The sequence below is a fragment of the Microcaecilia unicolor genome, chromosome 7 (assembly GCF_901765095.1).
Source record: "Microcaecilia unicolor chromosome 7, aMicUni1.1, whole genome shotgun sequence".
Taxonomy (NCBI): Eukaryota; Metazoa; Chordata; class Amphibia; order Gymnophiona; family Siphonopidae; genus Microcaecilia; species Microcaecilia unicolor.
Genome location: NC_044037.1, coordinates 76,003,126 through 76,027,692, shown reverse-complemented (window position 1 = coordinate 76,027,692; position 24,567 = coordinate 76,003,126). Strand labels below are relative to the sequence as shown.

At 44.1% G+C, this 24,567-nt stretch overlaps 1 protein-coding gene across 1 annotated transcript in view; it reads left to right on the top strand.

Annotated features, from left to right (window-relative positions):
* The window catches only part of TNMD (tenomodulin), a 136,269-nt gene that overhangs the window by 39,458 nt on the left and 72,244 nt on the right, over nt 1–24,567 (top strand). The gene's annotated exons all lie outside the window — the stretch shown is intronic.

Here is a 24,567-nt window from a genome sequence, read left to right as displayed (position 1 = left end):
GAAGCATTACATCATTAACACGAGAAAGGGAGGGTTCCTCCTTATTTGGGGATGAATTGGAAACCAAGTAAGAACAGATGAATTCATCTGGACTGAACCTACAGTAATCTATTTTGGTTTTCCATTCAAGGGCACTATAAAGGATGCTAAAAGTTAGGTGTCCAGAATTTGAGCTAGGATTCTATAATGGCAAATTTGTGCACTGAATTCATTATAGAACACTAGCATAAGGAAGCAATTAGGCGGTTAAATTTAGGTGCCACCACTTATGCTTGTTGTAGATCAGGTATAAATAGACTAAATTCGGTAACTGGGCACCTAACTGACAGTAACCAATAAAGTGCATTCTTAAATAGTTAGAATGCCTATGACTCACCCACGCTTTTCCCATGCAAATGACTCCTGTGCAGTTACACACTAGAACACATAGGTGCCAAATTATAGAACTCTAACTTGCCCATGACTGGCCCATCCTCTTCCCATGCAAATGACCCCTGTGTAGTTACGCACTAGAACACATGGAGGGGCATTTTCAAAAGAATGTCCAGGTCAGAATTGGGACGATTGTGCATAATGTCCAAAAAAAACCATCCACCTCACAGCCATTTCTGAACAGGAAAAATGTCTGGATTTCTTCTTTGAAAATATATGAGAACAACATCCTTGCCCTGAAATAAGCATCCAAAATGAGCAGCCATTTTCCAAAATGAAACATCCAAAATATGCACACCAAAAAAAGCATGCACAAAAACTATGTTCAAGGAGTGGGAGTTACACTGCACTGACCACTAGACACTTGCTTAGAGCTCTATTAGGAATGGCCATAATGCCTGAAGCTGTCATAGAGCCTGGTATCCACTGTCACTTTTACTTCTTAGGGGAGTGGGAGGGGGTCTGTAATAACTGGGAGATGAATGAAGGATCACGCCTTTATCCCTCCAGTGGTCAGCTGCTCAATCAGGGCACCTTTTTGTACCCTGGACATAGTTGAAACAGATCTACATAAAAATGTTTTTATTGGACATTTCTTCCCATTACATTATCACTGAAAGAGATCCCACCCAAAACACACCTCCAACATGTCCCCTTGCTATTTGGATAAACTGCAATGTAAAATGTCCAAATTCTGCCTTCTGAAAATTGCGATTTGGATTTTTTTTTTCAGCAGATGGACTTTTTTTGGGCCATTTTGAGATGTCCATCTGCTTTGACAATGAGCACCTTAGGTGCCTAACTGCTATTTCACCCCCATTTTGGCACTTAACTTCTGTTTGAGTGCTATAAGTTAAGTACCTAATTGATGCCTAATCAGTGGCTCACTCTAAAGAGTTAGGGGGTTAAACCATAAACTTGACCAAACAGAGTACTTATTATGATTCTAAGTAATACTTTAATTACAAGGACACATTCAAGTTCATGTCTTCTACTTTCCTATACAGTTCATTAAACACTAAAACAAATATATTCTTATACTGCAATATCCTAAAAGCCTTCTAGAAAGACTGTTTACAAGGGGAGAAGCTGCTGTGTGGTGCCCATTTGGAGACCGGAGAAGCTACTTAACACCCGCGGCAAAGACGTGGTGTGGATCTCCTGGTGCCGCTTTCCATCGGGCAGTGGGTTAGATACCCTGTGATGTCATCCGGGGCCTACTTTCCATGCTAATAGAAGCCACTGCCTTGGAAGGTCTTCAAAGGATAAGGTGCTGCATGGCGCCCATTTGGAAATCGGAGAAGCTGCTTAACACCCGCAGCAGAGAAATAATGTGGCTCTCCCAGTGCCACTTTCCATCGGGCACCGGGTTGGATATCCTGTGATGTTATCTGGGGCCTACTTCCCATGCTATTAGAAGCCCCTGTCTTGGAAGATCTTTAGGGGAGAAGCTGCTGTGCGGTACCCATTTGGAGAACAGAGAAGCTGCTTAACAATCATGGCAGAGAAGTGGTGTGGATCTCCTGCAGCCACTTTCCATTGAGCACCGGGTTGAATGCCCTGTGATGTCATTCTGGGGCCTACTTCCCATGCTATTAGAAGTTGCTGCCTTGCGGCATGTGGCCACTGGGAATGGTGGGTCTTATGGGATTATGGAACAGTGAGAAAGATGTCTCTGCTCTAAGGGAACAGGGCAGAGAATTCCAGAGTGAAGGGGCAAGACAGAAAAATGCAATATTCTGGGTTTTCTCCTATTCTTCTATTTAATGTGTGTTAAATAGGACCTACTCCCTAAAAGATGCATGTTAATACCATCAACACGCACTAATGATCTATCACACTGTAGTACATATAATCCAGTGCTTCTCAACCCTCTTCTCATGGCACAACTAGCCAATCAGGCTTTCAGGATTACCACATGGAAATTGCATAAAATAAATTTGCACTTGGAAGGGCAATTCTAGACACTAAGCGTTTGCCTTTATGTTTGCATTTCATGTGTAAATGTATAGAATAATGACATATACACATGTATGTGTACACTTACATGCAAAAATGCTAATATTCTGCCTAAACACTATTCTGTAAGTACCCATTAAACTTACATAATGTGTATTTTCAAAGGGGGCATATATAGGGCAGAACAGGGGTAAAACATAGGCAGAACTCCTTTTTAACACATAATTTACAAATTACTGTAAGTTATATGTGGTCCTGTTGCATTTAGGAAACCACACTTATGCCAGCTGTATGGCTTGCATAAGTGTGAGTGCCTACATGTTAGGTATGGCAATACCAGGTTACACTAGTGCATTCAAAGAATAGTTATGCTCTGGAACTCATTGCTGGAGGATGTGGTAACAGTAGTTAGTGTATCTGGGTTTAAAAAAGGTTTGGATCATGTGTATAAGAAAATCTTTGAATAAAAATATTCAACAAAAAAAAAAGGTTTGGACAAGTTCCTGGAGGAAAAGTCCAGTCTGCTATTGAGATAGACATGGGGGAAGCCACTGCTTATCCCAGGATTGGTAGCATGGAATGTTGCTACTAATTGGGTTTCTGCCAGGTACTTGTGACCTGGATTTGCCACTGTTGGAAACAGGATACTGGGCTTGATGGTCCATTGGTCTGACCCAGTATGGCTACTTTTATATTCTTATAACAGAACCCAGGTGCATTGGCTCTGTTACAGAATAGGCTCCTATCACGCAGCCTTGGGGCACCTACATGGAGGCCCCCAGTTATAGAATTACCCCCATAGATCTACTTAACAGCATCAACAGAACCAAACACACAAAAAGTCTTGAAGTATGAAAGCAAGCATCCAGAATCTATTCCACTGTTAAACTTGGACAGGCATTCCGATTAGCAGAAGGAATGGGTGAGAATTCAACTGTGAGTACAGGAATGGAACCAACAGAGTATGCAAAGCAGCTTTATTTTTAAAAAAATAGTTTTTATTGGTAGCACAGAAACAGCAAAAACATAAAATATTAAAGCATAACAACGATGATCCAAAAGAGAAAAGAAAACAAAGAACATACAGTACAGCTGTCTTTGATAGCTTGCAGATTATAACCAACATCCCGACAGATGCGCAAACACAGTGGGAAATATAAATTGTTACTCCTGGAGCCTTACATGGATGAATCCAGGACATATGAATGGAAGGACAGAACTGAAGCCTTAGGATGAGTGATTGATAGTCGCAGCTCTTAGATGGTGGATTACAGGCAAGATGGTTCACAGCAAGCATAGAAAAAAAAACTGGTACAATCGACATCTGTAGATTCTGTAGAACAGAGCTGGAAATAGTTACTCATCTAGGAGCTAGCTGTGAAGGGCCGATGGCAGAAAATTTCTATATGCAAAGACAAAACAAGGTGGAGCATCTCATTCATTGGAAACTTTGTAAACATTACAGTGTAGCAGCCTGAGGAATTCAGCAGTGAGGAGTATTTGCCCGAATTCTCAGAGCTTCTACTTTATTTATTTATTTATTACATTTGTACCCTGCGCTTTCCCGCTCATTGCAGGCTCAATGCGGCTTACATAGTAACAAGAGAATACAATCAATAGTAACAGAATCAACAAAGGGGTATGTGATAGGACAAATGAACAAGGAGTAAATGGGATAGAAGAGGTATGAGAAAAAGGATAGGGATAGGTAAGGCGGTGGAGCGATTAAGGAGAGGATGGGAAGAGCATGGAGGGTAAGAAGGTTGGTATGACCACCAATAAAATAACACTTCTGATCTGACCTTATCTGTAGGGTGGCAGACTAGTGAGTGTCAAGTGCAGGTTCTGACTCTTTCCAGAGAAGGGTGGAAGTTGCATGAACTCGGTAAAACAAAAGGAGTGTCCTTTATAATTACTGGGAGGATCTGGTGGCAGCAGAATCCTCCTGCAAGTATAATGCAGAGACTCCACATAGGAACAGTGTCTTAGGTTTTACTTTTCCCAGCCTCTGACCTTCCACCAGTTAGGGAAAACCTTTAAGTCAAGTCTTATCAATGCAAATCTCAGAAATGCATAGCCTTTCACAGTGTCACCCAGTCTAGTATTCATTTAGGAATAAATAATGATACTGAAGTGCAGGAACTAGAACCTGTAAAGTTCTTTCCTGTTCCGAATGGATGGAGACACCTCTGCATTCCTTCTAGTCACAGAAAGGAGAAGGGGAAACAGAGTTAAAGCAAAGCACCCTGGTCTCATCCCTCGTGGTTCAAGAACCTCTTAAGGTTGAAGGATAACATCATTTATCACACCAGCAGGAATCCTATGGCTCCTGGCTCCGCTAACAGGATCCCAATCAAGGAGGCTCCCCATGAACGCAGTGCCTCTGTGCCCCACCCTCGCAGAACTGCGTCAGACGAGGGCGGGCCAGGGACGGAAGGAGGGAGGCCCAAAGGGAAGCAATCTGCTGTTGCCTGCTGCAGCGCCTTCACACGGAGGTGAGAGGCGCTGTGAGGGCCCGGCCCGGTGGCAGATGGAGGGGAGGCGAGTGGAGGGGGGTTAGCGGCAGCGACGACGACCTCGACCTCAGGGGGGGCAGTGGGGGCGGGATCCTGGGGTACGGAGGATGGCGGGGAGGCCGGGGCTGCGGGAAGCTGTGATTTCAATGCAGGGGGGAGGGGGAGCAGCGACCTCGGGGGGGGGGGGGGGCAGCGGAAGGGAAAAAAAGAAAGCCAAGTGCTCGTCAGGGATGTCCATAAAGAACATCCCCCCCCCCCCCCCCCCGCAATAATAAAAACATCCTTTTTGGACGTCCTTCACTCAGCTGAGAGACCTGGAAGTCTCTGAGCCAATCACAACACGTTTAGTTCAGCTAAACGCATTGTGATTAGCTCAGAGACTTCAAGGTCTCTTAGCTGAGTGAAGCACGTCCAAAAAGGACGTTTTTATTATTGGGATGGACGTCCTCAACTGCAATCTCCGGCGTCTTCATTTCGGGCAGCACAGAGGCGTATTTGGCATGCACAGAGCAGCCAGCTTAACGCTTGGCTGCTCTGCGCATGCTCGACCGGCCGACTGGACGACTGTTTACCGATGGAATAGAGAATGCAAGTGAGCTACAATGAGCAGCTCATTTGCATTCCTTTTCCTTGATGCATTCAAGTTCCTTACCGATTCCCTAAGGGAATCGGTAAGGGAAGGGCTTTAACAATTTTTTAGTGCATCTTGGCCTGAATCTCAACCACTGCCTGCAAACTGCAAGTGATAACCCACCTTAAATTGAATGGATAATTCTATCAGAATGAGCTGATAATCCTATCTGCACCCTTCAGCAGGAATAAGGACAGAGAGAACTGTGTTTGACACTACCGGTCCCTGTGGTAGGAATTTGAAAGTACAGGAGATCACAACACTGTTTAAGCACAATTGTGAAGTGCTGCGTATGACTGGTAGCGCTATAGAAATGATTTGTAGTAGTAGTAGGAGTGAATTAGAGGAGTGACTTTGTAAATAGTGTTGAAACTATTGCTATGTTGTTATTTGATTTGCCACTGCTGCCTTTATATGCAACTTTATTCATAAAGTAAAATCCATTGGTTTAGAACAACACAAGTGGAGTCAACTGAGTTATTTAGAGGAGGTTATTAAAAGTCTGACCTGCTTATTCAGCCTCCCAGAATAATCCATCCTGGCCTTCGTCCTGATTATCAATAAATTTGTTTGTATACCCAGTTCCCACTCAATGGGTCACATTCTAGGCAGCCTCTTAGGGAAATACCACAACCTGGGATTACAACTGTACCGGAAAAGTATTGGGATCATGACTCTAAGAGAATTGTGGAGCATGAAGGAATTACGATAGCCTGAGACATTCCCATCCTACCAATAAAAACTGGATGCAAGAACACCAGACACAGTGGTAAATGAGAAAAACATCAGACAGCATTAATCATAGAAGTGTCAGTTCCAAGCAATTATTCGATGAACAGTGAGGAGAGAGCGATGATCCTCAAAAGTCAAGATATACAGTCCAAGACCAAGAAAATGTGGCAGAAAGATATCAAAATATTCCCCATCAATTTTGGTTACAACAGGCTTGATTAAAAGGAATTTTCAAGCACATCTGGATAGGCTGTCTGTACATGTTACATGTCACGAAGTCTAGAAGGAAGCTGTCATGGCACAATGCAAGTCCTACAGCGAGCAATAGCAGTAAATTTGAGAGACTGAGATCATACTCCACATACCCTGGCTTAGGAGTGAGGTTTACTACTGTCATGGTATCGGGAGACATTACTGCCAGGAGATCATTTGTAGGCAAATCTATGTCATGCATGCTCATTATGATAAGCCTGAAAATCTGACTGGCTAGGGGTACCTATAGGAGAAGATTGAGAAACACCAATCTAGACCACAGTGTTTGTTAATTCTCTTTAAGCAAATGTGAAGCAGATTTTGTATGGGGCATCTAGGCCAGGTTTGGGACCTCAAGGACAGAAGATGCACAGTTTCCCAGTTATTTTGCAGAAGGCTCGCTGAACACAGAGCCTTTGGTGAAATATGTGGAATGGTGTCAGAAAATACACGTGCTGGCATATTCCACAGGGACAGTCATTTTAATAAGGAACACATCACAAGGGGGTTTGGACATGTAAGTGCTGGCGCTTAGATGTGTAGGTTTTGATTTTACCATCTACGTACGCCTCTCAACATTCCCACATGTAAGTCCCAGGTTTCAAAAAACTGGACATCTAGGAAGAAACTGGACAGAAGAAAAAGAAAACTCTGTTCATGGAAATTAAGATGTGTTATAAACATCAAAGATGTAAGTACAATTCACCATCAATCACTGGTACAAACCTGAAGTTCAAAAGAGCAGTTGGCTGACATTTATACTTGCTTTAATGCTTGTGTAAATGCCGACCGCCAGATTTTGCAAAGTATGCATGTAAGATCAGAAATATGTTCTGGATTAAATAAAACCCCCTCGAAAACTGTGCAAGGTGCAGATCCACATACACACTGGCCATTTTACAAATATAAAAACTGCTATTTACACATCATCACCTGAAAGAAAAAGTGTTGTGTGTGCATTTGATGCAAAACAGAGAAAATGAGAAGTGAAGTTTAATGAGTTTATTCTAAAACACCACTAATATATCAATTTTTAATTCTATACTTGAGGTACGGCCTTTCAGAAGTTACAGTAGTTTGGCATTCAAGAAGATCTTCCAGCAGTGTACTGAAATATGTCAATCTCACTTCATGCCATATGACATGATTGCTTTCAGGCGATGACATGTAAAAGCTGTGCAAAGTTTCTAAAATGACTGCCAGATTCTATTAGCGACAGCAGATGAAATGACATCACTACATTTCTTTTAATGTTCTATGAGAGTTCAGTTCTTTGGTGTAAGTAAGATCATTTTTCACTGTGTGATAATGGTTCTTTTCAATCAGAGCATCAGCTAAAATGTGTGAAGTCTTAAATATAATTTTTTATTGTTATTAAACCATTAGTTCCCAATTGGGCACTAATGGGCTAAGAGAGTAATTCCTAAACAGTGCACCTATATGTAGGCACCTAGGGGGGCACCTGATTGGTGCCAGTGGCGTAGCTACATGGGGCCACGGGGGCCTGTGCCCCCTCCAAATTTGCTCTGGGCCCCTGGTGTGGCTGACAGGGTCCCTAACCCCTGCCAGCTGAAGCCTTCGTCCTGCCGCATTGCCTGCCCTGCTCTCTCTTCACATCCAGAATGCTCCTTTTAGTGAAATTGAGCATGCTCAGTTTCTCTAAAAAGAGTGTGTCGGATGTGAGGTGAAGAGAGAGTGGGCCAGGCAATGCGGCTGTGCCGGAGACCAGCGCTGGACGAAGGCTTCAGCTGGTAGAGGTTGTGGACCCCCGCCAGCCAAGATATGTTACAGCAGCGGGGAGGCGGCAATGTGGCAGGGGAGCAGCAGTGGGGCGGAGGACCAAAATGTGCCCCCCCCCCATCTTGGGCTCTGGCCCCCTCCCACCTTGAGGTCTGGCTATGCCCTGATTGGTGCATAACCTATAAAGTAGGTGCCTACTTTCCTTTATAGAATACTGGCATAATGGGTTGGGTTTAAATGTGTGCACCTATGTTCCAGAGATATGCACCAAACTTATATTAAAAATGAGTAAAGCCAGCAGATGAGGCATGTCTTGTGGCTCACTGCTAATATTCAGCATCACTGAATATTTTTGGCACAGGCAAAAAAGCAACAGGATGCTAGGAATTATTAAGAAAGGGATGGTAAATAAGGCCATGTATATTATAATTCCTCTGTATCAGTCCACGGTGCGACCTCATCTTGAGTATTACGTTCAGCTACTACTACTATCATTTCTATAGCGCTACTAGACGTACGCAGCGCTGTACACTTGAACATGAAGAAACAGTCCCTGCTCGACAGAGCTTACAATCTAAATAGGACAGACAAACAAGACAAACAAAAGATAAGGGAATATTAAGGTGAGGATGATAAAATAAGGGTTCTGAACAAGTAAATAAGGATTAGGAGTTAAAAGCAGCATCAAAAAGGTGGGCTTTTAGCTTAGATTTGAAGACGGCCAGAGATGGAGCTTGACATACCGTCTCAGGAAGTCTATTCCAGGCATATGGTGCAGCAAGATAAAAGGAATGGAGTCTGGAGTTAGCGGTGGAGGAGAAGGGTGCAGATAAGAGAGATTTACCCAGTGAATGGAGTTCCCGGGGAGGAATGTAGGGAGAGATGAGAGTGGAGAGGTACTGAGGAGCTGCAGAGTGAATGCACCTATAGGTCAATAGGAATAGTTTGAACTGTATGCGGAAACGGATAGGAAGCCAGTGAAGTGACTTGAGGAGAGGGCTAATATGAGCATAACGACCCTGGCGGAATATTAGTTGTGCAGCAGAATTTTGAACAGATTGAAGAGGAGAGAGATGGCTAAGTGGGAGACCTGTGAGAAGCAAGTTGCAATAGTCTAAGCGAGAGGTGATAAGAGCGTGCATAAGGGTTCTGGTAGTGTGCTCAGAAAGGAAACGGCGAATTTTGCTGATATTATAGAGAAAGAAACGACAGGTTACGTTCAGCTCTGGTTGCCGTATCTCAAAAAAGATATAGTGGAATTAGAAAAGGTTCAAAGAAGGGCAACCAAAATGATAGAGGGGATGTAACTTCTCTCATATGAGGAAAAGCTAAAGAGGTTAGGGCTCTTCAGCTTGGAAAAGAAACGGCTCAGGGGGGATATGATTGAGGTCTATAAATTCCTGAGTGGTGTAGAATGGGTAGAAAATCGATTTTTCACTCTTTCAAAAAGTTCAAAGTCTAGGGGATACTCAAGGAAGTTACCTGGAAATACTTTTAAAACAAATAGGAGGAAATATTTTTTCACTCAAAGTATAGTTAAGCTCTGGAACTCGTTGCCAGAGGATCTGGTAACAGCGCTTAGCATTTTTGGGTTGAAAAAAAGGTTTGAACAAGTTCCTGGAGGAAAAGCCTATAGTCTGTTATTGAGAAGGACCTGTGGGAAGCCACTACTTGCCCTGGAATTGGTAGCATGGAATGTTGCTGCTAATTGGGTTTCTGCTAGGTACTTGCGACCTGGATTGGCCATTGTTGGAAGCAGGATACTGGGCTAGATGGACCACTGGTCTGACCCAGTATGGCTATTGTGGTGCTATTGCTACTGAGCATTTATGCCGGAGTGGAGGAGTGGCCTAGTGGTTAGGGTGGTGGACTTTGGTCCTGGGGAACTGAGGAACTGAGTTCAATTCCCACTTCAGGCACAGGCAGCTCCTTGTGACTCTGGGCAAGTCACTTAACCCTCCATTGCCCCATGTAAGCCACATTGAGCCTGCCATGAGTGGGAAAGCACAGGGTACAAATGTAACAAAAAAAAAACTTGAGGGTGTTCCAGGTGCAGAGTTGGCATTTATACAGTTAAGTGCCAATATTCAGCCCTTGACCACATAAGATAACCACTTAAATTGGGCCACATAAATAGCAGTCCTATCTTATGTGGTTGTTTTGCAGTTAAGGACTAAATATTGCACTTAACTGCATAAGCTTTAGTAGCCAATCTAAAACTGGATATTCAATGCCAGTGCCTGAAAATTCCCCAGCATTGAATATGCGGGAATACAGCCAGTGGTGGACATAAATGTGCTGAGTGATGCCAGCTGAATATCGTCCAGATAGTATTATATAAGTTACACATGTGTGTGCTCCACTCACACCCTTCCCACAATCTGCACGTGTGTACACCCACCTGCAAACTGCTCAATATCAGAGATATGTGCATAGTTGTAGAATAACGCTTAGGCAGGAAACTGGTGTACATGAATGCATTTTAATATGCACAGATGGGCATATATGTCAATATTCTAAATATTGCAGGCAAACGAAGACTCCAGAAGAGGTAGTTCCAAGATAACCAAACCAGTAAAAACCATAAGTCCAATGCTTCTAAATCATATAAAGGTTTATTCTCCAATATTAAAATGCAGAATGCATTGACAATTCTGACTGAACACAGGCTGTGTTTCAGCTGCAAGCCTTCATCAGGGGTCCTTACTGTCAGCAACACAATAAAAGAGCACAGAGAATATCCGACCAGGGGTGTGCTAGTAAATTGTTAACAGGGGGCTCTCTCTCGCCAGCAAAGTAAAAGAGAATTCAGGAGGGGCCCAAGCCCACATTTTGGGATCCATTTGTTAAAGTAGCCATGGAGAACCGGCTCCCAAAATTCTTAAAAACTTAACAAACGGCTCTCGAGAGCCTGTGAGAGCCTGCTCCAGCACACCACTGTATCCGACATTAGTTGGCCTGGTTAATTCTCCTTCACAGCACTGCCACTTTACTCCCCCAGGAGGGCAGGTGAGCAACTGGGCTGCAGAAGGAATCCGCGGAAATAGCCGCAACTACTTTTAGGCATGACCATTTACACCACGATGCTCAAAGCTCCTCCGCCAAAGCTCACAGCGCAAACCCCACAGCATGACAACACAGCAGAAAAACAATTAACTAATGCTCAAAGCAAATGAGATTCAAATTTTATGTGTGGATGATTCATGCTGTTAAATTGAAAGCAAGGGGAGGAATGTGTCTGGTGCATGCGCACAAACGTTTCACAGTAAGGACAGCTCTTGTGCACATGTCCAGACAGAACTGGAAGTGAAACAAAAATATTGGTGCTATTCTTCTGTGCCTTTAAATATGAGCTTTGCAAAATTGTTTGCACTTAAAAGTTTTGATAGGCTCATATTTAAGTGCAGAAAAACAAGCACTGATGTGTGCTTTCACTTTCAGTTTTGATCGGACACGCACACATTATTGTTTCTCACTTCCACATCAAACTTTCACGGGTTTCCTGTGATTTGTGAAATAAGACAAAACCCACAGTTCAGTGTGAGATTTTACCAATAAATCCTATCCTCAAAACTTTCTATGTGACCTCTGAGCTGGCAGTAAGTTTTGGCATTATAGACTATCATGTGCTTTTGGGCATTGCAACACTGCTGTCTGAGCATTAGAAAAGAATAGTTACCAACCTCATTAGCATCCATTTAAATACATTTGCATGCAATTTTGGCCATCTTTGACCCTCTGAGCATTTGGTGCTCTATAATGTGCACACGTCTGGCACTAACCTCTTATACCGATGGCGTTGGTTTTTGAGCATCAGCCTGTAAGTTTGTAGAGTACTGTTTAGTGCCCAACAGGCACATGTGCACATGAATTTAAGCGTTTATATTATAAAATTAGGGGAATAGTAGGGGTGCTTTAACACTCAAATTAAGGCCCAGAAAAAAGTTGTCACTTTGGTGAGTCTGTGAACTCTCAAGCCTTAAAGGGAAATCAGGAACCCTAAGCAATTCTGACATAGAGTACTCTTTTCTCCAGTGACTATCCTCTATTAACCAATTCAGTTTCTTAATCAGATCCAATAAATGGGCCATAACAAGAAGAAGCCTTAAAATTTGCTGTCACCTATGACACATGTTGTTCTCCCTGCTGCCTTATCAAGTGCAGAGCTGCCTCAGCTGTACCTGTCATATGGTGAAAGGCCACAGTGCAGCCAAAGGCATGCTACCACAAACAGTGCACCTAGGTGCTTTCCCCTCCCCCAATGTATTACTAACGATGTATGATTTCACTTATCAAGGCAAAAGAAAACAATTTAGTTTGCAGATTGAAGATTAAGTACTACACTCAGCTAAGCAGCTGAATTGCAAAGAGGATATAAATATAACAGATGGGCAAAGCACCAACATGATTCATCACACAGGAGCTTGGAAATGACATGCTGGCAATAATAATGAATTTCCAGTGTGAATGAAATTGTTTCAGGTAATGCAAGGGGCTTGATTTGTGTTAATAAGAGCCTTCTGAGTTATGTCCTCAGTTCTCCTGTTGCCATTTATCACTTGCCCAGTGATGGTTCAGGTCCCTGATCAGAATATCCCGCTTCTCAGCAGTCTTCTGCCCTTCACTGGACATTTATTTTTTGTGTTCTCCCACAGAACTGAAACCTATACTCTGGGGTACTTAGGGTTACATACATCCTCTTTTAAGAGGACGTGTTCTTCTTTTGGACTTCTTCAGATATGTCCTCCACATGTTTTAATTTTTAGGAAATTATCCTCTTTTCTTTTATGTGCCTATGACCAACAAACCTAACAACATAATGAGAGAAACCATCTATGGCCTATTTGTCAGTCTGGACACATAGGGGTACTAAAGAGAGAGAAAGGCATTGCTGATCTCCTCTCTGTTTCCCTGCTGGTTGAATCTGTCAAAGGAATTTTGTTCATGCAGCACAACTTTAAGCATATGTCATGCAAAGACTTTCACAAATATCTCAGAAGCCAGTAAAAGTCGTTGAGGGATATTCACTCTTCTGTACGCTTGGGCTCAGACTCAGTCAAACTGAAATCAGGAAGTTTCTGAAAAGTAGATTGTCTACTTCTGTACTGTAAGTCACTGTTTGATGTGTGTTCATAATATTGGCACTTGCATCGTATCCATTCCTGACTCATACATGAACAAAGAATACTATGGCAACCTTATAAATTGGAGAAATCATTTTGGCTGCAGCTTTATTAACCAATCAAAAATTCATAATCAACACAAATAAAAATGTTATTATCAATATTTCAATGCAACTTTCACTTTTCTTATTACCTTTTATAAAGCTAGTTGGTGCCAACCTAGCTGCACATATTTACTCCATCAAATGTATTAATACTTGATGAACTACCTTGTAAAGTGAGACCTGTGGTGACGTCAAGGCCTCACTTCTGCTTCTGGCGGTTCCACACACAAGCAGATTATACTGTAAAATCCATATAGCCAGTAAATTCATTGTCCTTAAATGAAGGCTGCTTGAAAAATTCTCATTTAAATTACTGTAGCTGTGACTTAAACTATCCCTTTTACCATTACTAAACATCACTATCCCAACTACAAAATTACCCAAGATCCCAATCCCAACCCTCACTCTTCTAAATTTTGGGAGGGATTGGGTGGATGAAATTTCTTGCTTTAGTTCCCTCAACTAGCTTTCCTCCTTGCCACCCATCAATGCTCCTCAGCCCGGAGCCCACCAATTTCCTGACTTTTTTGTGCTCTTTTGCTCTACCCCCAACCTTAAAAAACAACCCAAAATATACATACCCTTTGAAGTCACCATTCTTTCTGCTCTAATTTGGATGCCCTACTAAACCTCAACATCTTTTCCCAGTAATCCCTTCTTATTTTGTTTACCCCTTTTTGCTAATTAATTTGTTAATTAATTTAATTATATCAAATTTCATTAATTTTAATTTTAATTCCTAAATCTTTATGACTCAAATTGCAAAATAATTAAATTATCTTCCTATCAAGTATATATCTCCCCCCCCCACCCCCCACCACCCATTTTTCTTTTATCCCTTCACCATAACAAAACATATATAGGAACTACATTGGCAATGCCAATATTATCCGCCCATAATTGATCTTATGGGTTTTCTTTAACTAAAAACCATTTACACATTTGCTACAATTAAATATTTGTTTATCAGAGGTAGCAACCATTTTAATTTTTTGTCTGTGCAAATATGGTAACCATTAGGGTACTTTATCCTCAAATGTTAAGAGTGCTTCACCAAAGTGTTACATCAGTAGTCTGGAATAAACACAGACACTCTAAAATGGGATTCCAAATCAGGCCTGACTTTTTTTTTTACATACTAATGATTCACAAGTTGCCCCACAGGAACCCATCATTCACAAAATGCTGGGCTGAGCTTTTGGTTTCAGAGTTTCAACATGCAAGTTCAGCTTTTGCTTTATTCCTTATTGTGTCATTATCTCTCATCATAGCTCAAGGATTTCAAAGGATTCTGCTTTTGTCAGCCATTAAAAGGTTACAGATTCTCTCTTTGCCTGGGTTGCAGAATATTGCACATGAAAGAAACTATAAAAACAAAAATAATATTTTTGCTCAAGACAGTAACGGAAGAGAACTGGACCTAGTGGATTAAATTAAATATCAATAAAACCTCAACTGCCCAAGAGAGCCTACATAGATGGCCTTCTCATGGCTGCTATCATTGGTTTCACATGGAGCCCCGAAAAAAGCAACAACAGAAAACAACTTCCATACATGGAGAAAAAACTGTTGTAACAAAGAAATAGGGCAATCCAGTACTCAATATATACAAAATTATCAGTTCTCTTTTCTATTAGTGCTTATCAAAAAGCTGAAAAACACATGTAAAATAATATAATACTGTGCATAGTAATCAAGTCACTTACCTGTCATTGTAAACTTCCAAGAAGCTCAGGAGTGTATTCCATCAATTCAACTGAGCCCTCCCCCTTGTTTCGCACTCTTCATCAAGAGGAATCCATCAAACAAAAGTTCCAGCTTAAAAACAAGATAGGAAAATAACATAAGAGTAGCCATGCTGGGTCAGACCAATGGTCCATCCAGCTCAGTAACCTGTTTTCAACAGGGGGCAAGCCAAGTCACAAATTCCTGGCAGAAACCCAAACTGCGGCAACATTCCATGCTACAACCCCCAGGGCAAGCAGTTGCTTCCCCATGTCTGTCTCAATAATAGACTTTGGACTTTTCCTCCAGGAACTTGTCCAAACCTTTTTTTTAAACCTAGATATGCTAACCGCTGTTACCACATCCTCCAGCAAAAAAATGACACAGAGCTTAATTATAGTTTGAGTGAAAAAATATTTCATCCTACATAAGTACATAAGTACATAAGTAGTGCCATACTGGGAAAGACCAAAGGTCCATCTAGCCCAGCATCCTGTCACCGACAGTGGCCAATCCAGGTCAAGGGCACCTGGCACGCTCCCCAAACGTAAAAACATTCCAGACAAGTTATACCTAAAAATGCGGAATTTTTCCAAGTCCATTTAATAGCGGTCTATGGACTTGTCCTTTAGGAATCTATCTAACCCCTTTTTAAACTCCGTCAAGCTAACCGCCCGTACCACGTTCTCCGGCAACGAATTCCAGAGTCTAATTACACGGGTGAAGAAAAATTTTCTCCGATTCGTTTTAAATTTACCACACTGTAGCTTCAACTCATGCCCTCTAGTCCTAGTATTTTTGGATAGCGTGAACAGTCGCTTCACATCCACCCGATCCATTCCACTCATTATTTTATACACTTCTATCATATCTCCCCTCAGCCGTCTCTTCTCCAAGCTGAAAAGCCCTAGCCTTCTCAGCCTCTCTTCATAGGAAAGTCGTCCCATCCCCACTATCATTTTTGTCGCCCTTCGCTGTACCTTTTCCAATTCTACTATATCTTTTTTGAGATACGGAGACCAGTACTGAACACAATACTCCAGGTGCGGTCGCACCATGGAGCGATACAACGGCATTATAACATCCGCACACCTGGACTCCATACCCTTCCTAATAACACCCAACATTCTATTCGCTTTCCTAGCCGCAGCAGCACACTGAGCAGAAGGTTTCAGCGTATCATCCCTTTCTTGATCCGTAACTCCTAACGCGGAACCTTGCAAGACGTAGCTATAATTCGGGTTCCTCTTACCCACATGCATCACTTTGCACTTGTCAACATTGAACTTCATCTGCCACTTGCACGCCCATTCTCCCAGTCTCGCAAGGTCCTCCTGTAATCGTTCACATTCCTCCTGCGACTTGACGACCCTGAATAATTTTGTGTCATCGGCGAATTTAATTACCTCACTAGTTATTCCCATCTCTAGGTCATTTATAAATACATTAAAAAGCAACGGACCCAGCACAGACCCCTGCGGGACCCCACTAACTACCCTCCTCCACTGAGAATACTGGCCATGCAATCCTACTCTCTGCTTCCTATCTTTCAACCATTCGTTTTAAATGTATTTCCATGTAATTTCCTTGAGTATCCCCTAGTCTTTGTACTTTTGGAACAAGAAAAAAAATCGATTTACCTCTTCTCATTCTACAACACTCAGGATTTTGTAGACCTCAATCATATCTCCCCTCATCCATCTCTTTTCCAAGCTGAAGAGCCCTAATCTCTTTAGCCTTTCCTCATATGAGAGGAATTCCACCCCCTTTATCATTTTGGTCGCTCTTCCTTGAACCTTTTCTAATTGCGCTATATCTTTTTTGACATACAGCAACCAAAACTGAAAGCAATACTCAAGGTGTGGTCACACCATGGAGCAATACAGAGGCATTATACAGTGGGGGAAATAAGTATTTGATCCCTTGCTGATTTTGTAAGTTTGCCCACTGACAAAGACATGAGCAGCCCATAATTGAAGGGTAGGTTATTGGTAACAGTGAGAGATAGCACATCACAAATTAAATCCGGAAAATCACATTGTGGAAAGTATATGAATTTATTTGCATTCTGCAGAGGGAAATAAGTATTTGATCCCCCACCAACCAGTAAGAGATCTGGCCCCTACAGACCAGGTAGATGCTCCAAATCAACTCGTTACCTGCATGACAGACAGCTGTCGGCAATGGTCACCTGTATGAAAGACACCTGTCCACAGACTCAGTGAATCAGTCAGACTCTAACCTCTACAAAATGGCCAAGAGCAAGGAGCTGTCTAAGGATGTCAGGGACAAGATCATACACCTGCACAAGGCTGGAATGGGCTACAAAACCATCAGTAAGTCGCTGGGCGAGAAGGAGACAACTGTTGGTGCCATAGTAAGAAAATGGAAGAAGTACAAAATGACTGTCAATCGACAAAGATCTGGGGCTCCACGCAAAATCTCACCTCGTGGGGTATCCTTGATCATGAGGAAGGTTAGAAATCAGCCTACAACTACAAGGGGGGAACTTGTCAATGATCTCAAGGCAGCTGGGACCACTGTCACCACGAAAACCATTGGTAACACATTACGACATAACGGATTGCAATCCTGCAGTGCCCGCAAGGTCCCCCTGCTCCGGAAGGCACATGTGACGGCCCGTCTGAAGTTTGCCAGTGAACACCTGGATGATGCCGAGAGTGATTGGGAGAAGGTGCTGTGGTCAGATGAGACAAAAATTGAGCTCTTTGGCATGAACTCAACTCGCCGTGTTTGGAGGAAGAGAAATGCTGCCTATGACCCAAAGAACACCGTCCCCACTGTCAAGCATGGAGGTGGAAATGTTATGTTTTGGGGGTGTTTCTCTGCTAAGGGCACAGGACTACTTCACCGCATCAATGGGAGAATGGATGGGGCCATGTACCGTACAATTCTGAGTGACAACCTCCTTCCCTCCGCCAGGGCCTTAAAAATGGGTCGTGGCTGGGTCTTCCAGCACGACAATGACCCAAAACATACAGCCAAGGCAACAAAGGAGTGGCTCAGGAAGAAGCACATTAGGGTCATGGAGTGGCCTAGCCAGTCACCAGACCTTAATCCCATTGAAAATTTATGGAGGGAGCTGAAGATGCGAGTTGCCAAGCGACAGCCCAGAACTCTTAATGATTTAGAGATGATCTGCAAAGAGGAGTGGACCAAAATTCCTCCTGACATGTGTGCAAACCTCATCATCAACTACAGAAGACGTCTGACCGCTGTGCTTGCCAACAAGGGTTTTGCCACCAAGTATTAGGTCTTGTTTGCCAGAGGGATTAAATACTTATTTCCCTCTGCAGAATGCAAATAAATTCATATACTTTCCACAATGTGATTTTCCGGATTTAATTTGTGATGTGCTATCTCTCACTGTTACCAATAACCTACCCTTCAATTATGGGCTGCTCATGTCTTTGTCAGTGGGCAAACTTACAAAATCAGCAAGGGATCAAATACTTATTTCCCCCACTGTATTATTTTTGGTCTTATTCACCATTCCTTTCTTAATAATTCCTAGCATCCTGTTTGCTTTTTTGGCCGCCACCGCACACTGAGCAGAAGATTTCAGCGCATTATCTACAATGACACCTAGATCTTTTTCTTGAGTACTAACCCTCAAGGTGGACCCTAGCATCAGGTAACTGTGATTCGGATTATCCTTTCCAATGTGCATCACCTTGCATTTGTCCACATTAAATTTCATCTGCCATTTGGATGCCCAGTGTTCCAATTTCCTAAGGTCTTCCTGCAGTATTTCACAGTCCGCACATGTTTTAACAACCTTGAATAGTTTTGGCGGTAGCTGGTATAAAACGGTATTGTAAAGGACCCACCCAGTAGAAAGGGCAATTTATAACTGAGAGCCTGCATTTACAGGCTACATGTAAATGTACAGAATGCCAGCACTTTTGCAGGTAAGTGGCAGCAAAACAGCACTATTCTGTAAGGGTGCTATGAACTTGCTCACCCAGATTTATACCTGGCACACAAATTTATGTGCACAAGGTATAGAATCAGGTCAGTTGTGCACACAATTTAATAATTGACTGTTAATTAGAGAAAACAGCCAATTATTGGCTTACATTGGTGTTAATTGGCACTAATTGGCATCAATTTGCAGTTGTGCACTCAACTGCCCTTAGTTGCTATTTTAGAAGTTGTGTGCGCAAATTCTATTGTGCTCAGCTTCTAGGGGGGCATGAATGTGGGAGGGGCATGACAAGTCAGGGGTGTGCTAAGGAGTTGGGTTCACACTTTATAGAATAATAGGAGTTATGCCCCTAACTGCTAACATTTAGGCACGAGTGCTTTCACCAGTCTTTGAGATGGTGAAAGTGCTCATACCTAAAGTTAGGCGTGAAACTGTGGACTTACACTAGTATTCTATAATGCCAGTTCCATGTGGATCTGCTATTATAGAATTCACACTTACTCCCTAATTCTATAAAATGTGCCAAAAATTGTGCAGTTAGGTCAGATCTACAGCTGGTAAAAGAGTGGCCACCTAGATCTTAGATGTCCTGATACTGTTTTGCGCTAGTATTCTATAACTGAATCGGATGTACAGATGCCATTATAGAATAGGCTTCCATCACGCAACACTGGGGTGCCTAAAGGAGGATCTGACTTACAAAATTATCCCCAAAGTGTCTAATAGGGAAAAGTTCAGTTCTCTGAGGACAAGCAGGTTGCTTGTTCTCACATGTGGGTCGACGTCCGCGTCAGCCCAGGAATCAGCATTTTGCAAGCAAAATATAAACAAAGTTTTGCCAGACACTTATGGTGCACGTGCAGCATGCACCGCACATGCGCGGACGACTTCCCGCCCGTCGCATGAGCATGCCTTCTCAGTTCTTTTTTGTCCACGACGAGGTAACAGGAATTTTCGTGTTCTCCTCGTTTTGGCCCAGCAACAGAGTCTGACGACTTTTTCGATTTATTCTTCCTATTTTAGTGTCATATCTATTTTTTAAAAAACTATCCTCATAGTTCTCTTTTAGTTTTTTCCCCTTTTCTAAGTTTTCTTTCTTTTCAATGCGGCCGGTTTTAGGCCATGTGGTCAGGGTTTTTCCCCTTTTTGTTTTGTGCCTTTTTTTCTTTAACAGGCACAATCGTGTCTTTTGATTTCGCTGAAGCCGTTTTTCCTTCCATGTCATTGAAGACACCCAGCAGCTTCAAACGTTGTACTTGGTGCAACCGGACCATTTCAGGTACCGATACCCACACCTGGTGTATCCAGTGCCTTGGGCCTGACCATAGCCCAGCCGCTTGTAGTCTGTGTCTTCGTATGAAGAAACGGACCCAAGCATCTCGACAAGCCCAACGAGAGAAGCTTTTTGTGGCTCGGTCCTGCCCTTCGATGTCAACATCGACATCGATACCGAGGTCGGTGGCGTCAACATCAAAAAGAGCATCGACGTCAGGAAGAAAGGTAATGGCTGCTGAGAGACCAACTCGCGCTGGGAGCAGTGAGGTGTCGAGCGGGTCTCCACCTGTCTCGAGGCAACCTGTTATGCAGGCCCCCGGGACCAACCTTCACGTCCTCCTCATCAGTACCGAGGAGTCTCTATGATGTGCGTCGAGCGAAGGTGAAGAAGCACCATCATCATTCTCCTTCGACACATGGTATCGGGAGCTCCAGGGCATCGAGAGAGTCAGCACCCGAGAAGCGTTGGCGCCGAGAGGATCGCTCCCCCTCGATACAGGAGGTGCCGATGCGTCGGTCTCCTAGCAGCCCGGTGCCTGCTCCCAAGCCTCCACGGATTCTGACACGCCTGCTCCATCGACCCCGCAGCCTTCTCCGCTGGCGGCTCTCGACGAGCGCATTCAGCCTTGTTTCCAGAACTTCTGGAGGGACTGCTGCGCCAGTCAGCTTTGGTGTCGGGGGTGCTTGCGCCTTCTGTACCGTCTGCTACAGCGGTGTCTGGCCCTTCAGCTGTGGTGAGGTCCCCGACTGCGATGCCACCTGCGCTTACGGAGCTGGCTGACCCTTTTCACCAGGTGGTCAGGCAGCAGAAGGCGTGTCAAAAGTTCCTGGCCAGGAGTACGTTTGACACTTTTGATGTATCATCCAGGATTGCTGCTCAGGGTATAGTGATGAGCAGACTCTCATGGCTGCGTGTCTCTGACCTGGATCATTCGGTCCAGCAGCGAATGGCGGATGTTCCTTGCCGGGGGGACAACCTTTTTAGTGAAAAAGTAGAGGATCTTGTTGATCAGATCAAGAAGCATAATGATGCTATGGATTCTCTTTCCCACCGGGCGCCTTCTGCTACTGCCTCCTCATCTAGGAGGTATTTTTTGGAGAAGAGGAGTGCTCCCTATTCCTATCCTAGGCGTAGGTACACTCCTGCTTCTCGGCAGCCTGCCCGGGCTCAGCCCCAGCGTGCTCGTTCTCGTCAACAGTGTGTGTCTAAGGACCATACTGCTCCCCAGCAAATGCAAGGGACAAGCTTTTGACTGGCTCCAGTTAAGCATAGCCTCAATAAAAGTGTCCATACCGGACGACTTACCGATTGGAAGGAGGTTGATATTTTTTCACCAAAGGTGGCCTCTTATAACCTCTGACCGGTGGGTTCTTCAAATAGTCCGGTTAGGATACACCCTCAATCTGAAATCCAGACCTCCAAATTGCCCACCGGGAGCTCATTCTTACAGCTCCCAGCACAAGCAGGTACTTGCAGAGGAACTCTCCGCCCTTCTAAAGGCCAGTGCGGTCGAACCCGTTCCACCAGGGGAAGAAGGGCTGGGATTCTATTCCAGGTACTTCCTTGTGCAAAAGAAAACAGGGGGGATGCGTCCCATCCTAGATCTAAGGGCCCTGAACAAATTTCTAGTCTGAGAAAAGTTCAGGATGGTTTCCCTGGGCACCCTTCTTCCCATGATTCAAGAAAACGATTGGCTATGCTCTCTGGACATAGGATGCTTATACACACATCTCGATATTCCCAGCTCACAGGAATTATCTTCGATTTCGGCTGGGAACTCAGCACTTTCAGTTCTATGTACTGCCCTTTGATCTGGCGTCTCCGCCCAGAGTGTTCACAAAGTGCCTAGCGATAGTCGCAGTGTTGCTACGCAGACTGAGAGTGCATGTGTTCCCTTATCTCGACGATTGGCTGGTGAAGAGCACCTCGGAAGCAGGCACTCTACAGTCCATGCGAATGACTATTCAGGTGTTAGAACTACTGGGGTTCGTAATCAATTACTCCAAGTCCCAACTCACCCCAGTTCAAAAAGTTGGAATTCATTGGGGCTCTGTTGAACACAAGGACAGCTTGAGCTTATCTTCCCGAGACAAGGGCAGACAACCTCTACTACTACTACTACTACTATTTAGCATTTCTATAGCGCTACAAGGCATACGCAGCGCTGCACAAACATAGAAGAAAGACAGTCCCTGCTCAAAGAGCTTACAATCTAATAGACAAAAAATAAATAAAGTAAGCAAATCAAATCAATTAATGTGAACGGGAAGGAAGAGAGGAGGGTAGGTGGAGGCGAGTGGTTACAAGTGGTTATGAGTCAAAAGCAATGTTAAAGAGGTGGGCTTTCAGTCTAGATTTAAAGGTGGCCAAGGATGGGGCAAGACGTAGGGGCTCAGGAAGTTTATTCCAGGCGTAGGGTGCAGCGAGACAGAAGGCGCGAAGTCTGGAGTTGGCAGTAATGGAGAAGGGAACAGATAAGAAGGATTTATCCATGGAGTGGAGTGCACGGGAAGGGGTGTAGGGAAGGACGAGTGTGGAGAGATACTGGGGAGCAGCAGAGTGAATACATTTATAGGTTAGTAGAAGAAGTTTGAACAGGATGCGAAAACGGATAGGGAGCCAGTGAAGGGTCTTGAGGAGAGGGGTAGTATGAGTAAAGCGACCCTGGCGGAAGATGAGACGGGCAGCAGAGTTTTGAACCGACTGGAGAGGGGAGAGGTGACTAAGTGGGAGGCCAGCAAGAAGCAGATTGCAGTAGTCTAAACGAGAGGTGACAAGGGTGTGGATGAGGGTTTTGGTAGAGTGCTCGGAAACCTCCTGTCCCTGGTGTCCATAGTTCGAGCGTCTCAACAGATCACGGTTCGGCAGATGTTGAGACGTCTGGGGCTCATGGCCTCCACAGTTCATCTGACTCCCATGGCATGCCTACACATGAGATCAGCTCAATGGAACCTAGCTTCCCAGTGGTATCAAGCTGCGGGGAGTCTAGAGAATATAATCCAACTGTCCACTAACTTCCGGATTTCTCTGCAGTGGTGGACGATTTGATCCAATTTGACCTTGGGACATCCATTCCAAATTCCTCAGCCATGAAAAGTGCTGATGACGGATGCATCTCTCCTGGGGTGGGGAGCTCATGTAGATGGACTTCACACTCAAGGAGCCTGGACCTTTCAGGAAAAAGATCTTCAGATCAATCTCCTGGAATTGCGAGCGATCTGGAACGCGCTAAAGGCTTTCAGAGACTGGCTGTCCAACCAAATCGTATTGATTCAGACAGACAATCAGGTTGCCATGTATTACACCAACAAGCAGGGGGGCACCGGATCTCGCCCTCTGTTTCAGGAAGCCGTCCAGATGTGGCTTTGGGCACGCCATCACGGCATGTTTCTCCAAGCCACTTATCTGGCAGGCGTAAACAACAGTCTGGCCGACAGGCTGAGCAGGATAATGCAACCTCATGAGTGGTCACTGGACATGAATGTCACCCACAAGATCTTCCGAGCGTGGGGCACCCCCTCGGTGGATCTTTTTGCCACTCAGGTCAATCACAAGGTCCCTTAGTTCTGTTCCAGGCTTCAGGCCCACGACAGGCTAGCGTCAGATGCCTTTCTCCTGCATTGGGGAACAGGCATCCTGTATGCATATCCTCCCATACCTCTAGTAGGGAAGACTTTGCTGAAACTCAAGCAAACCATGCGGAACCATGATTCTGATTGCTCCCTTCTGGCCGCATCAGATTTGGTTACCTCTTCTTCTGGAGTTGTCCTCCGAGAAACCGTGGAGATTGGAGTTTTTTCCAACCCTCATCACCCAGAACGAGGGGTCACTTCTGCATCCTATCCTCCAGTCTCTGGCTTTCATGGCCTGGATGTTGAGAGCTTAGAATTCGCCTCCTTGGGTCTTTCAGAGGGTGTCTCTTGAGTCTTGCTTGCTTCTAGGAAAGATTCCACGAAGAGGTGTTACTCTTTCAAATGAAAGAGGTTTGCTGTCTGGTGAGACAGCAAGGCCCTAGATCCTCTTTCTTGTCCTACACAGACCCTGCTTGAATACCTTCTAAACTTGTCAGAGTCTGGTCTCAAGACCAACTCCGTAAGGGTTCACCTCAGTGCAATTAGTGCTTATCAT